The following is a 13,992-nucleotide window of genomic DNA, read 5'->3' on the forward strand; positions in this document are numbered from 1 at the left end:
GCGAATGCCAGTGATTCCTGTACCCAAAGTAATGTGCACTGGGGCTAATCCGCGGGAAGAAGATACACAAGACGTGAGCGAAACTGAAACCTGTGGTGGGGCGGGACTTCCGTCTTCTGAAGCCCGGGCACGGGCCCACGGAGTGCCTGGCCAGAGGAGAGCCCCGCGGAGGCTGCAGAAGTCCGGAGTGGCGGTAAGTGGGGCTTAGGTTGTAGGGGGAGGGAAGGGGGCTCGGTGCGCTTGTGTGTGTGTGTGTGTGCGCGCGTGTGTGTATGTGTGTGCGGCGGCGGGGGGTGTCTCTGTATGTGTGCGTGCGTGTATGTGTGCTCGTGTGTGTGTCTCTGTGTGTGCGCATGCGTAAGCAGGGGGAGGTGTGCCTGTGTATGTTTGCGCTTCCCAGGAGACAGGAGATGGCCACAGCGAGCACGTTCTCGCACGCCCGGCCCGCTCCGATCGCCTTTTGGAAGATGCGCGTGGCCAGCTCTTGTCTCCTGGGAAGCTGAGCCGCTCACAATAGGTCTCTGGCGAGACCGCGCTTTCGCGCGGTTAACGCCACGAGACCTAAAAAGCATGTTTTGGGTGTACAGTCAGCATCTCTTTCTGAACTTAGACTTAGCCGTGCCCCCTGAGTGAAGGAGCAGGATTGTGGACCAATATCTGGCATTTTGGGACTGGCGACTGATGGGGACACAGCCTTACGGAGTCTCTTGGGGCATATGTAGGTAATCTCCATTTTGCAATTCTGAAATAGCGATTTTTAAGGAATCCCTATTTGAGAATCGCAAAATGGAATGTAGGTAATAATTCGCAATGTTTTTGCGATTACCTAATATTCCTTAATTGCGATTAGCAAATTGCGAATCGCAATTAAGGAATGAGTGTCCCATTCATTCCTATGGGCCAAGAGGGCCATAGGAATGAAGGGGGATACATTCTCAAATTGCGATTTTCTATGAGTTAATCGCAATTTGAGAATCGCAATTCCAAGGGTGCCAGGGTGTCCAAAGGACACCTGTTGCACCCCTGGAATGTGCCTGTAAGTACATGTGGCGCACAGACATGCCCAAAGGGCATGTCTGTGCGCTACATGGCACTTTGAATTTTTTTTTTTAAATGCACTTTTAAAGGAAATCGCAAAATACCATCTACTTGGAGTAGGTGGTATTTTGCGAATACTTAAGCCTGAATCGCATTTTTTAATTGACTCCTGCATAGCATTTAAGGAATCGCAAAATTGCGATTCCTTAAATGCTTGGGCAAAATAAGGAATTGCAATTTTTGCGATTCCTTATTTTGCTAATATGCACCTACATATCAAAACGCCGTTTGCGATTCGCAAACGCTGAAATTCGCCGAATTTCGGCGTTTGCGAATTGCAAACTGCTACCTACATATGCCCCTTGGTCTCTTCTCCCATTATCCTCCTTTTATCCATTTGGAAACAGAGTGAAAGAAATGAGTGGTGGGTTATCAATTGGCACGTGTGTGTTATGAGTCTGAGTCACAGTTTTAGCAGTCTTGCCACCCTCATGTTTTCTAAAAGAAAACCATAAAGGAATACATGGATACATACATAGAAGGGCATTGACTTAACCTCTTTCTCCATTGGTTTGTTCTACTGTCATTCATACTTTGTTTCTACTCAATATATCACACAGCACTGAGAAGGAACTGTAGGTAGTAGGTTTTCTTTTTCTTGAATTTTTGAGGCTTGAGCAGTAGGGAACTCGTGTTTCTGGAGGATCTGGTCCTGCCCGAAACGGTCAGTTTCTGGGAAAGGTAGGAAGGGGTGTTGTGGTGCAATGCTTTATGAGTCTTGCAAGCAATTTTGAAATGCATCCTGGCCTCAAATGATAGCCTATTCAGAGATCGTCAGTCCGGAATGATGTGATCACTTTTTTTTTAACCTGTGATGATTCTGGCTGCTGCATTAAGAGTTGCCTTAAGAGGAGTAAGTGAGGTTTTCAGGAGGCCTACAAGGCTAGCCCTACCAGTCTACTTTAGAAAGAACAAGTGCCTGTGTTGCAGTTCTGAGGTCAGCTGCTGGGAGGAAAGGTTTTACTGTCCTATGGATATACAACTTATGGTTGGCTCCTCTAGTGATGGCGCTGATGAGTTTTATGCATGGAAAGGTCTTTGTCTAGGGTGATACAATAAGATTTGGTGCAGTCGACGATGTGTGTTGAGCAATTGAGGGCAGAGAGATGGAGAAACCAATCTTTGACATTATGGGTGGAGGGGGGTGGAACGATCAGTAAAAATTCAGTTTTAAGGTAATTGAGTTTGAGGTGATTGCGAGTCAGCCATGGCTGTTTTAATGTTAGGGTGGTATTGAGGGTGTGGCTGTCCTAAGGAGAGGTTACTTTCTTGTAGAGTTCGGTGTTGTCAGCATACATATGGTAGGAGATGTGGGAGCATGTGAGGACATCGTTTAGGGGTTCCATGTAGGGATTGAACAATGGCAGGGAGAGGATAAAGCCTTGGGTGACGCTCAGTGATAGTGGGGCCTGCTGGGAAATAGTGTGCTTGAGAAAAAGCTCTGTTCTGTTGTGTAGAAAGGAGGGGTAGCATTTTAGAACAGCGCCAGCGAGGCCCATCCTCTGCTCCAGGATGTAGAGCAGAGTAGCATGTTTTTTTAAATTCATTTTTATCAAGCAGTTGTTTGGAGTTAACGAACTACAATTCAACAGCAGATATAGTCATATTAAGCCACTCGCAGGGGCCTGAACATCTCTGATCGCTAGCGTACCTCTAAGCCACCCAACCCCGGGTGCTGCGTCATGTGCAGTGGAGAGCGTTATCCACAACCTACATTTGGGACAAAATAGTCCTTTACTCTCCCCTCTCTCCCACTCAGTCTTTAGCTTAAGCCCCCATATATATTCAAATTTTCTCCCCCTGCAATACCCAGTATGAGCCAGTTGGACTCTAATGGGACTGTCAGTCCAGTGACTACCTTCTTCACCTCTGTAACCCTGCTCCAGAAGTGTTGGACGAATGGACAGTGCCAGACTGTATGATAGAACGTACCTATGTAACCACTTCCCCTGGCACATGCAGCCGATTCGTAGCTGCCCATCTGGTGTAATCTGGATCTAGAGAAGTATGACCTATGTAATACGCGGAGTTGCACCGAGCAAAAACGGGCTTGTATGGCTACCTTCCTGGGGCTCTGCATAGCCTCCCCCCATTCCTCGTCTTCCAGTTATTCTTTATTTTTTTGACTGCCTTAACGGGCATAGGATCCATGAGCACCCGGCCCTCCATAGGGGAGCAGCTCAGCAAATGTTCCCCCTCTGGCAGGTGGGATTTTTGTGCAGGGTACCATGGTTGATGGTGTCAAAGGCTGCTGACAGAGCCAATAGGATCAAGAGGCAAGATTCATTCCAGTCAAGCAAGCGTAGTGCATCATCGACAATATGGACAATATGGACCATGGCCGTTTCAATGCTGTGACCCAAACTGATGCCAGATTGATACTGGTTGAGGACTTGAGAGTGTTCAATATGACTAAGGAGCTGTAATTAGACACATTTTTCTAGAAGTTTGGCCAGAGTAGGGATGTTGGATTGTAGTGTAGTTCCTATATTCCCAATAGGCTCCGCGCATTGGAATAATACATCCTATAGATTTGCCGTAGGACTGAGGTCTACTAGGTCTCTATCGAATATACTAGACTTAATTGTGAGTGCCAGCTATCTCAGAGGTCACTAGAAACTTTCTCGAATAAACAAGAAGGGATTAGTTTCTGACAACCGCATAAACATGACAACTTTGTTTCCCAAGAATAAGAAATGTATCACTAGAGTCGCGGAAACAATAGATAGTTATTTCACTCAGTCAATCGTGCATGCTTCGTTTCACCAGAGGTGCAGAGAAATAGAGACGGGCGTTTTCAATAAAAGTATTTATTGAACAGTCTTCTTTCTCATGCAGAAGAAATGAACTGCTACAATCGTAATACTGGTTGCAAAGTACGTTTGTGTACTGTACGAAGAGTATTATACAATAAAACTGTAAAAGCATGATATGGTTTCTAAGCCATAAAATACATAAAATACATACATTAATAAATAGAGACTAAAAGTACTCAACTGGTGCTTCTAAAATATGCCTACCCTGGTGTACCTAACCTAGGTCTAGTACGAGGGAAGAAGTAAGTGAGGGGTAGCTTAGTTTAAGTATTCTTTGCAAGAATCTATCCAAGAATTCTCTAAGGGTCTAATCAGCTCCGTACCTTGGTTTCAGAATGAAGGAGGTCTTGTATCTCTCTCGCAGGACTTGATTTCCCTGCAACCCGCAAGGGTAGCCTGGGAACACTGGAGCTTGATTTCTCGGCAAGAGAAAAGACAGCATCTCTCTCAGTGCGTCTGCTGGAGGGTCGGCTTCCTTCGGCACTTGGTGCGGCTAGCCGCGTCGGGCAAGTAGATAGTCTAACTGCTCCAAACCACGTGTGTTTTGCCTGGGCAAGTGTGGGCATATTTGTACCTAGAAGGTGCCTTCTTTGACGTAAGGTTGGACATAATAACGTCATCAAAGACTCAGTTTTTGAAAACTCCATGAGTTCTTGGATAAATCATTATTCAAGCAAGGGGAAGGGGAAGTCCCTGACTGCTGAAGGCGGGTTTTTCCAAGAAATCGTTGTGGATTTTCGGAACTAGTGGAAGTAGCCCTGCCGTATTTGGACTGCATAGGCTAAGTCTAAATATGGTTATGATTTCTATGCCTATATAAGGATATGGTGATTTATACCTATATATGGGCATGAATCAGGAAAATTACACTAGGGTCCTAAATTCATATACAACAGGATATGGGGAAGTAGCTGTTGGGGTCGGACAGGTCAGAGTTTTTTTTATTTTTTATGAGAGTGGTAACCTGACCAATATTGAGGCAGTCGGGCAGGGAGAAAGAGACATTGGATATCTTGGTCCAAAGTGGGAGTAGGAGGGGAATGAACTAATTTAGGAGCTTACAGGGGAGGGGATCAATGAAGTGGTTAGAATATTGCAAGAAGGTCAGTAGGTTATGAAGGGAGGCCAGGAGGCATCATTTTTGGGCGAGAGGAGGTGGTTATACAGGCGAGTTTCAAGGTGCACTGTGTGGGGGAATAGGAGCTGTTGGGGTGGTAAAAGACTGAGATCGGTCTGGATGCCATTGGTGATTAACAACGTTTTGTCAGCAAAAAAGGAAGCAAAGGTTTCACAGTTAAGGGGGTGCTTTGTTGTTTGAAGCAGCAGGAATGCTATTGCAGGTACATTCTGATGATTTCGAATAGTTTCTAAAGTCTTTTAGAAGCAGTATCTAGTTGATTTTGAAAGAACGTGTTTTGGAGTTCCTGGTGTGCCTATTGTAGGCATTGCGTCTTTGACGCAGGAGTATGAGATTGTCTACGGGGGGTGTCTCCATGCTCTTTTAGCAAGCCTTGATGCCGTTCTTCATTAAAACCACTGCCGAACCAGGGGTTGGATCGTTTGATAGTGTTTCTTTCAGTTGTTTAGGGGCTATAGTATCCATGATGTTTGACATAGAATTGGAATAGTAATCAGTGAGGTGTTGGGCATAGGTCACTGTGGGAGGGGGAGCAAGGTTTTACAGCTCGCAGTAGAGAGAGAGAGTGAGTTAATGTTATGGGTATTAAGGGTCCAGTGTTTGCCTTTCTTAGATTGGCCCTTGGAGGTGAGTGCTTTTAAATTCAGGGATAATGTGACGCAGTGGTGGTCAGTTCAATCACAAGGGAGAATAGTGTCAACATGTGCAGTGTTCTAATTAGCTATGATTAGGTTAAGGGTGCCTCCTTTTTCATGGGTCGAACCATTGCAGACTGGCTGTGGTTGAGGTCCTGGAGAAAGGATTTGAAGCAATTCATGAGTGGGTCATTGATAATGTCCAACTGGATGTTGAAGTCACCAAGGAAAATCTGGTTGGTGTGAAAGTCAACGTTGGTGGAGATATGCTCCATTATCTGGTCAATGAAAGAGCGATTATCTCCAAGAGGGTGATAGAATGTGTGGAGGGAGCATTTGGAGTTGTTTGTGGTGAAGATTTCGATTTTAAGGTACTCATGAGAGGGAAGAGACGAAGTGGAAGATTGGTTCACAGAGAGCGAGACTCTGTAAATACAGGCCAGGCAAGGCTCAGGGCGCCTTGGGCGGTCTAAACTAATGATGACCTACCTGGGGGGACCAAGATGCCCAAGGAGTTGACGGAGGATTCATTTAACCAGGTTTCCATAAGCATGAGAATGTCAAGGTCCTGGTCGAGGATAAGAGTAGCTATATCCGCCAAGTGTTTCACAGCTGAACAGCAGTTTAGTAATGCACATTTCAGAGGTGAGTTAGAGGAAGCCATATTAGAGGGGATGTGGGTGAGGCGAGCTGGGGTGACGTTCGATTAGTTTATAGACCTAGTCTTAGGACTGGATTACCTGGGGGATGCAAGATGATAGTCTCAAATTTTGTAAGCAGGGGAGATGATAGTATCAATTGTTGATGCAGGATGGAAGAGATCAGCCAGGGAAGTGTTATAGAAGTCTAGGAGGTCACGCAGATCATCATCTGATAGCTATCTGACTAGCTTAACGGGTTAGGTGGAACGACTGTGGAAGGGAGTGATCTTACAAGAAGGCTGAGACCTCCCTGCGTAAGCAGGGGTACAATTGTGTTTGCAGAAGGTGGTGATATGAAATAGTTTGAGAAAGGCAGCTAAGATCAGATGCAGTTCAGAATTTATAGTGGTAAGCATGAAGTCATAGGGTGTATAGCTAAGAGGTTCCAGGTTGCGGGGATCGATAGAGTGAGGAGGAGTCCCCAAGTGAGACAGAGAGCCGGCGTCTGTATGGTTAATCAACGGAGCCTTGGGAGTGGTTGGGTAAAAGGAGGTGGAGGGTGAATGGGGTCTATTGCTGGAAGTGTGGATACAGGGGCTGTGATGGAGTAGGGAGTAATGATGTCAGGCTGGTGCAAAGGAGCGTGGGAGTAGGGAATGTTCCTGGTGGTGTCATGATGGGGATTGTGAGGGGGAAATTGGAATTCTCAGTAGTAGGGGGGTGCGAATGGCAACAGGGGTGGAAGTGGATAGATGGAAGTGGATAGATGGGTGAACAACCGGGAAGGCGATTGGGAGTGGGGGGGTGGTGGGTATGTGGAGTAAAAAATACAAAGAGCGGAGCAAAGAGGTACTGCTCGACACGAGCAGTGGAGGTGGAAACGTCCTCCTTCGGTCTATAGATACTAAACAAAAAGATCCACCCTCAGATAGATTTAAAAGCCATGTCCTCCCAGACTAAGTATGTTTCCTACAATAGTGGGAAAACACACAGTTTGTTTAAATACCCCTCACACACCAAAAGGGCCCTTGGTGTCATGCTTCATCATAGGGGTCTACCTGTCTCTCTACGGGACGGGCGTGCTATGACCTGCGGCTACACGGGAGCACTATTGTTGTGAGACAACTATGTGTCATGTAGGAGTGTGAGTTGAAGGGTTAGGAGTGAATGGAAAGGTGAAGTTAAAAAATACCTGGCTCGTCGATCAGAAAAACTTTAATATACCTTTGAGCTGGTATTATTAAAATATGGGGAAGGAGGTGTGTTGCCTCAAGGAGCCGTGCCTCCTATGTCTGTCAACATTTTTCGAAGCCCTCCCCTGGCTTCTTCTTCAGGACCAAAAGGATCCCTCCTACACTCACTAACGTGGTGCGTGTTTTACTAATCTATCCTGCGATATGTGTTAGTGCAAATAAATATATAGCGAATGTGAATTTCCACTGCACTTCATACAATACCTAAATAGGTATCTGTCATCGTTATCTGGAAGAAAAACGGCATAATATTAAAATGCCAGACTATTACATCATCCATCATGACAAGTAGTGACCTGCAAGAAAAGAGTGATGTGTGACAATGTATTCCTTATCGTTAATCATAGTGAAAAATGATGGTGACGTGCCCTGCTGTTAAAAAAAAAGAAAAAAAAGACATTTACAGAGACAAACACACATTGAACATAAAGCACAGACTCTATGCCAACGGACTTGATCTATTTAGTCCAAAGAGTACTTGTACTACTACACATACTTGATATCACTGCATGTTATGCTTCTGCGGGAGAAAAGTGCATCCAGGTAGCACAAATGTTAACCTACTTGATCGTAAATGAAAAAATGCCTCATGAGCCTGTCACGGGTGGGAGGGGTACCTGTAGTTGCAATCTATAAAATAGGAAAGACGAAAAAGCAATTTGTTTCAAAGTAGTCGTGTCGGTCAAAGACCTAATCGACATCAAGATTGCTCCCCAGCTATGCCGTACTCACTGCTCCTGGGACACTGCCCCGCCATGTCTGGCCTCCCCGCTCCTCAGCTGAACAATGGAGCTGATTCGGGGGGGGGGGTCCATAAATTGTTGTTCCCGCTGGTGATTACGGGCTTAAGGTGTTACACATGTCCTTCACCAGAAGGTATCCCAGAATCCCCTTTGTCCCTGTATGCTAGTGCGCCAACCTCTGGTGTCGCCCAGAAGTGATACCAACAGTGTGAGGTTGACGCTGTGCTCACTGTATGCAAAGGCTCCAAACCCTGAGTCGTTTTAGGCTACTGCGCCAGCCTCTGATTTCCACCCCCATAACCGCCGTAAAAATGTGCACCCTGGTATTCACCCGGAAGTGATACTAGCAGAGTAAGACTAGACCGCCAACCTGTATTCTGTATTGTGCTAAAATGCAGAATAGTGGACTTAACAACTTATGAATGGCACGTTGTTACCTGAATTGGAGTTGGCGCAATATTGGCCTTACCCCCTCACGTGGGGAAAACTAAAAAACGGAAAAATAAAAAATAAATCTACCAAGATATGAATATGGTTGTAAAGGGAAGTGTTAGTATTCTTGGCAGAGGTCCCATGCTTAATTAAATGACTCTTGTTCAGTCACATGATCAGTAAAGAATCGATCAGTAAAAATGAAGACACGTATCCTGTCCAGACCAAATTTTTAATCAGTACGAGTTAGGTGTACACTGTGCTGATTGTGTGTGTTCTGTCAAGACCATCGTACCTGGGGGCGGTTACTGACACTAGGGGTTGGGTATCCTCCAGGCGGTTTTTCAAGCCTGTGGTTTTAGTAGTACCCAACGGCCTACACCACAGCTCTTGTGTTTATCCTGAATGAAGTGATCCAGTAGGTCCCAAGGGCAGTGTTTCAGCATTCGTGGGAGTGTACGTACATATACCTAGGAACAGGAAATTTCCTCAGGAGAACTCGTACCATGGTATGTGGTCATTGAGCCCATTGGTATGCGTCCCAAAGCGGAAAACCCACCGCTGTTCTTTTTCAAATAGGGCACTTTCGCCATCCAGTTGTTCAATCGCGGTCCATTTCAAGTCCTCCACCTGGTGTTTGCTGGTCAGGTAGTGGGTCGACATCTTGGTTGTGCTCCTCCCGCACCGATTGTTGCTCCTGTGCTCCCCAATGCAAACCTTGATGGGTCTGGTGGTCATTCTTATGAACTCCAGGCCACATGGGAAGGTGATCATAAATACAACATTCTTGCTGTTGCAATTCGTAAAACCTCGTTGGTCCCACTCACCACCATTTCTGAATCATATGTACTTGCTTCTGCAGGTAAGGTGGCATGTGCTGCAGTTGCCACATGGGTGATGACCCTGCACTGGTGGTAGTAGTAGGCCTGTTGGTGTTGTTGGTGGAGTTAACCTTGGTCTAGTGTGGACGAGCATGTCCTTCAAATTTCTTCCTCTCCTGTGTGGGAAGATGGGTTTAGGGATGTTCAGTTGACAGCAGCTGAGGAGTCTCCGGTGCTCGTTAATGATTTTCGTGATCTGGTTTGAATGTGTGTTAAACGTGGTAACACAGATAGGTTTTCCTTCCTGCTCAATGGTAACCCTATCCTCCAACAGGGAGTCCCTGTTATTGTTTCTTACCCTCTTTATAGCCTTGTCGATGAGTCTCTTGAGGTAATTTTGTTTCGGTCTATAGATACTAAACAAAAAGATCCACCCTCATATAGACTTAAAAGCCATGTCCTCCCAGACTAAGTATGTTTCCTACAATGGTGGGAAAAACACACCGTTTGTTTAAATACCCCTCACACACCAAAAGGGCCCTTGGTGACATGCTTCATCATAGGGGTCTTCCCGCCCCTCCACGGGACGGGGCGTGCTACGACCTGCAGCTACGCGGGAGCACTATTGTTGTGAGACAACTATGTGTCGTGTAGGAGTGTGAGTGGAAGGGTCAGGAGTAAATGGAAAGGTGAAGTTAAAAAATACCTGGCTTGTTGGTCAGAAAAACGTTAAGATACCTTTGAGCAGGTATTATGAGCTGTATAAATATATAGCGCATGTGAATTTCCCTGTACTTCATACAATACCTAAATAGGTATCTGTCATCGTTATCTGGAAGAAAAACGGCATAATATTAAAATGCAAGACTATTACATCATCCATCGTGACAAGTAGTGACCTGCAAGAAAAGAGTGATGTGTGACAATGTACTCCTTATCGTTAATCATAGTGAAAAATGATAGTGGCGTGTCCTGCTGTTGAAAAAAAAGGAAAAAAATGACATTTACAGAGACAAACACACATAGAACATAAAGCATACACTCTATGCCAACGAAGTTGATCTATTTATTCCAAAGAGTAATTGTATCTTCCAGATAACGATGACAGATACCTATTTAGGTATTGTATGAAGTACAGTGGAAATTCACATGCTTAGTAAAACACGCACCACGTTAGTAAGTGAGTGTAGGAGGGATCCTTTTGGTCCTGAAGTTGAAGCCAGGGGAGGGCTTCGAAACATGCTGACAAACATAGGAGGCACGGCTCATTGAGGCGACATACCTCCTTCCCCATATCTTAATAATACAGGCTTAAAGGTATATTCAAGTTTTTATGACCGACGAGCCAGGTATTTTTTAACTTCACCTTTCCATTCACTCCTGACCCTTCCACTCACACTCCTAAACAACAAATAGTTGTCTCACAACAATAGTGCTCCCGCATAGCCGCAGGTCGTAGCGCGCCCTGTCCTGTAGAGGGGAGGGAAGACCCCTATGATGAAGCATGACACCAAGGGCCCTTTTGGTGTGTGAGGGGTATTTAAACAAACTGTGTGTTTTTCCCACCATTGTAGGAAACATTCTTAGTCTGGGAGGACATGGCTTTTAAGTCTATCTGAGGGTGGATCTTTTTGTTTAGTATGGGTAAGTGGATTAGTCAGGGAGAGGAGGTTATCTGAGGGGGGAGTAGGAGAGGGCAGGCAAGGGGATAGAAAGGGGAGTGGGCATGTTGAGTTTGTGCTTTCGATAGGAGAAAAGACTGCAGAAGAGCTCAAACTTATGGTCTGAGGATTAAATGAGTATGGTGCCATTGTTGTAGATGGATATTTGTGCTGTTACCGTGGTACAGCGCGGAGGGCGCAATAGTACGTTTATGGCCGTGAAGGATTTTCTTGGTTAAGGTGTTGTTGAGTGAGGAGGAGAGAACATTCCTCCATTTGGCACACCGGTTGGCTGAGAAGATGAAGTCGCTAAGTAGGGTGCCCTTGTTGTGGCAAAAGAATCTGCTGGTGAGAAGGGTTTCTTGGAGGTGGGGGATTTTATGTTTGAGCTTTCTCTTGCCGTTTTTGGTTAGGTTTGTGTGGTAGTTTATTATCAATGAGTTGTTTCCTGTTGGGCCTAGAAAGGCGTTCCACAAAACAACATCTTCTGGGTCCATGACAGGGTTGAGGTACGTGGGACTAGTGAGGCAGTAGGACGGGCGTTTAAAGGGGAGGGGTTCAAGAGAAAGGTGGCATAAGCAGCAACTGTAACGATATAGGAAATAATATATTGAGGTTGTTGTACTACCTAGTTAGTGAGGTACAGGGCCCAATGGCAGAGAGATATAACTTGTATTAGGGACATTGCGTGTAGGACTAGGGTACAGAAAACTATTCTTATTAAGAAATGAACTAAGAAATTGGGAGTAGATTAGAAAGGCATAGGCCAGCTATGCGATAGGAGAACAGGTAACAGACCAAATATCACATTACCAAGTTACAATCTCAATAAAGGTAATTACTAACAGCATCGACATGAAATCACAGTACATGCACAAGTAATGGTCACACTGTGGGCTAAAGACAACAGCATCAACAAGATAAGATAGAAGCTTATGTAGATGAAACTATCCAAACAGGTTATTTTAGTAATTTACAATAATGATCATGAGGATGATCATTATAATAATCATAATTACTACTCTTATATAACACAATACTATTTTATATAATCTCTAGGTATCTAGGTATCCAAATATTCGTGTTGGAACAGGAAAGTCCCTGGCACGGTGTACAGCCAAGTTCCTCTGCCTTGAGCGCTTGACTGTGTATATCAGGTATCTTGTTTGTTTTACATTTTGTTCCTGGCTTCACTTTTATCCAGTGGGTGTGTTGAGGCTAAAGCCTGTCCCATGACACGAGAAAGACCTGTACCTGTCCTGTGACCTAAAGGGGCACAACAAACAGGCTCTTGTTGTACAGGCAGTGGACTAATGTCCCTGCCTTGGGTTTAGTACATAAAGTCATGGTGGCAGCATACCATGTTTTGTTAATAAATAGTTGTGAACAGACCTTTTACTGTGTTGTGTATGTAGATGGTGTGCTACATCCATAGTGTATATGAGTGAACCAGAGCCATGGATACCCATGGCCAGCCTTTTGCAAAAGATGGAGGTGATGTTTCCAAAACTGTGGAAGTGGATTGCTGGCATCCCTGAAGCTGGAGAGAGAGGATTTAGATAATGAAATGAGAGGAGAGTTGACAAGTCTCCCTTAGAAATGTGAATACCATTATGCTGAGCAAGGAACTCCTGAAAAGTCTTCTAGAATAACTGTCCTTTGGTTGACAGTGGGTGTGAAGAGTAGTACTGCAGGCTTTGTAGTTCAAGGTGAAGGAGGCCTTCTTGGATGAGGCAGAGCCCTTCATGTTTTCCTGATCACTCCTTCAGTTCAGCTAATAACATCCAGGTGCAGAAAGCTGACTCCTCTATGTGCCTCTGCTGTGGGTACCGCTGATTGGAAACTACCCTGCTGTGAGAAGAGTCACTGAACTCAGGTTGCATCTGGGCAGCAGCCTGGAAAGAATATTTGAAAGGGGAACCACTTTGAACGGGTTCTGAGACTGCAGAAAATCAATACATCTCTAGTCTGCTTTTACTGTGTAGAAGTAGGAACCACTGACTCGCTTGTTGTTCCTCTTCCAAGTTATCAATGATAAAGGAATGCAGAGTTGGGGGGTTGGCTAGACACCCAAGGAAGATGGCAGTGTCTCTGTAGTTCTATGTGGAGTGACAGGAGAGCTTTCTTTCACAAAGGCAGTTTTCCTTACTGTCACCTGCCCTTTCTTGCAGCTTGAACAATGTGAGTGGTCAGAGGATCACCAAAATTATTTTTTCAGTCGGTTGAAGCTGCGTCCATCATTTTCCTTCAAAACGTGATTCACTCCCTCATAGCACTTGCCATTACTGAGGAAGACCGCCATGGAATAATCATGAGGAAGCAGTTCCCACATACACAATGTCCACAACGGAGGTTGAAATCATCATTTTCCTACACCATGAAGTATGTTTACCTCCACAGCACCTTTTCATACATCTTTTCAGGATTATCTTGTTCAGCACAATATTATGGCTGCAATTCACAATACCGTACTTTAATTTGCGTTTTTCCTTTGTGCAACCTACGGAGGCCTGGCCGTTCTTTCTACTGTTGAGACTTTATTGAATGATGCTTGTCATTTTATGGGCAGATTAAAACACCTTCTGGCTTTTCACATATTTCTGATACTTCATTCTCCCTTCTCTCATCACAATTTGAGATGAAATGCTCAGCTTCTTCTATAACTCAGAGTTCATCTTCAGCTGCACCTTCAAGCGGCGTAATTTCTTCACATACAAGGGGAACATTTCCTCCTTTTCCCACTAAATCTACTCC

This window comes from Lissotriton helveticus, chromosome 3_1 (genome assembly GCF_964261635.1).
Source record: "Lissotriton helveticus chromosome 3_1, aLisHel1.1, whole genome shotgun sequence".
Taxonomy (NCBI): domain Eukaryota; kingdom Metazoa; phylum Chordata; class Amphibia; order Caudata; family Salamandridae; genus Lissotriton; species Lissotriton helveticus.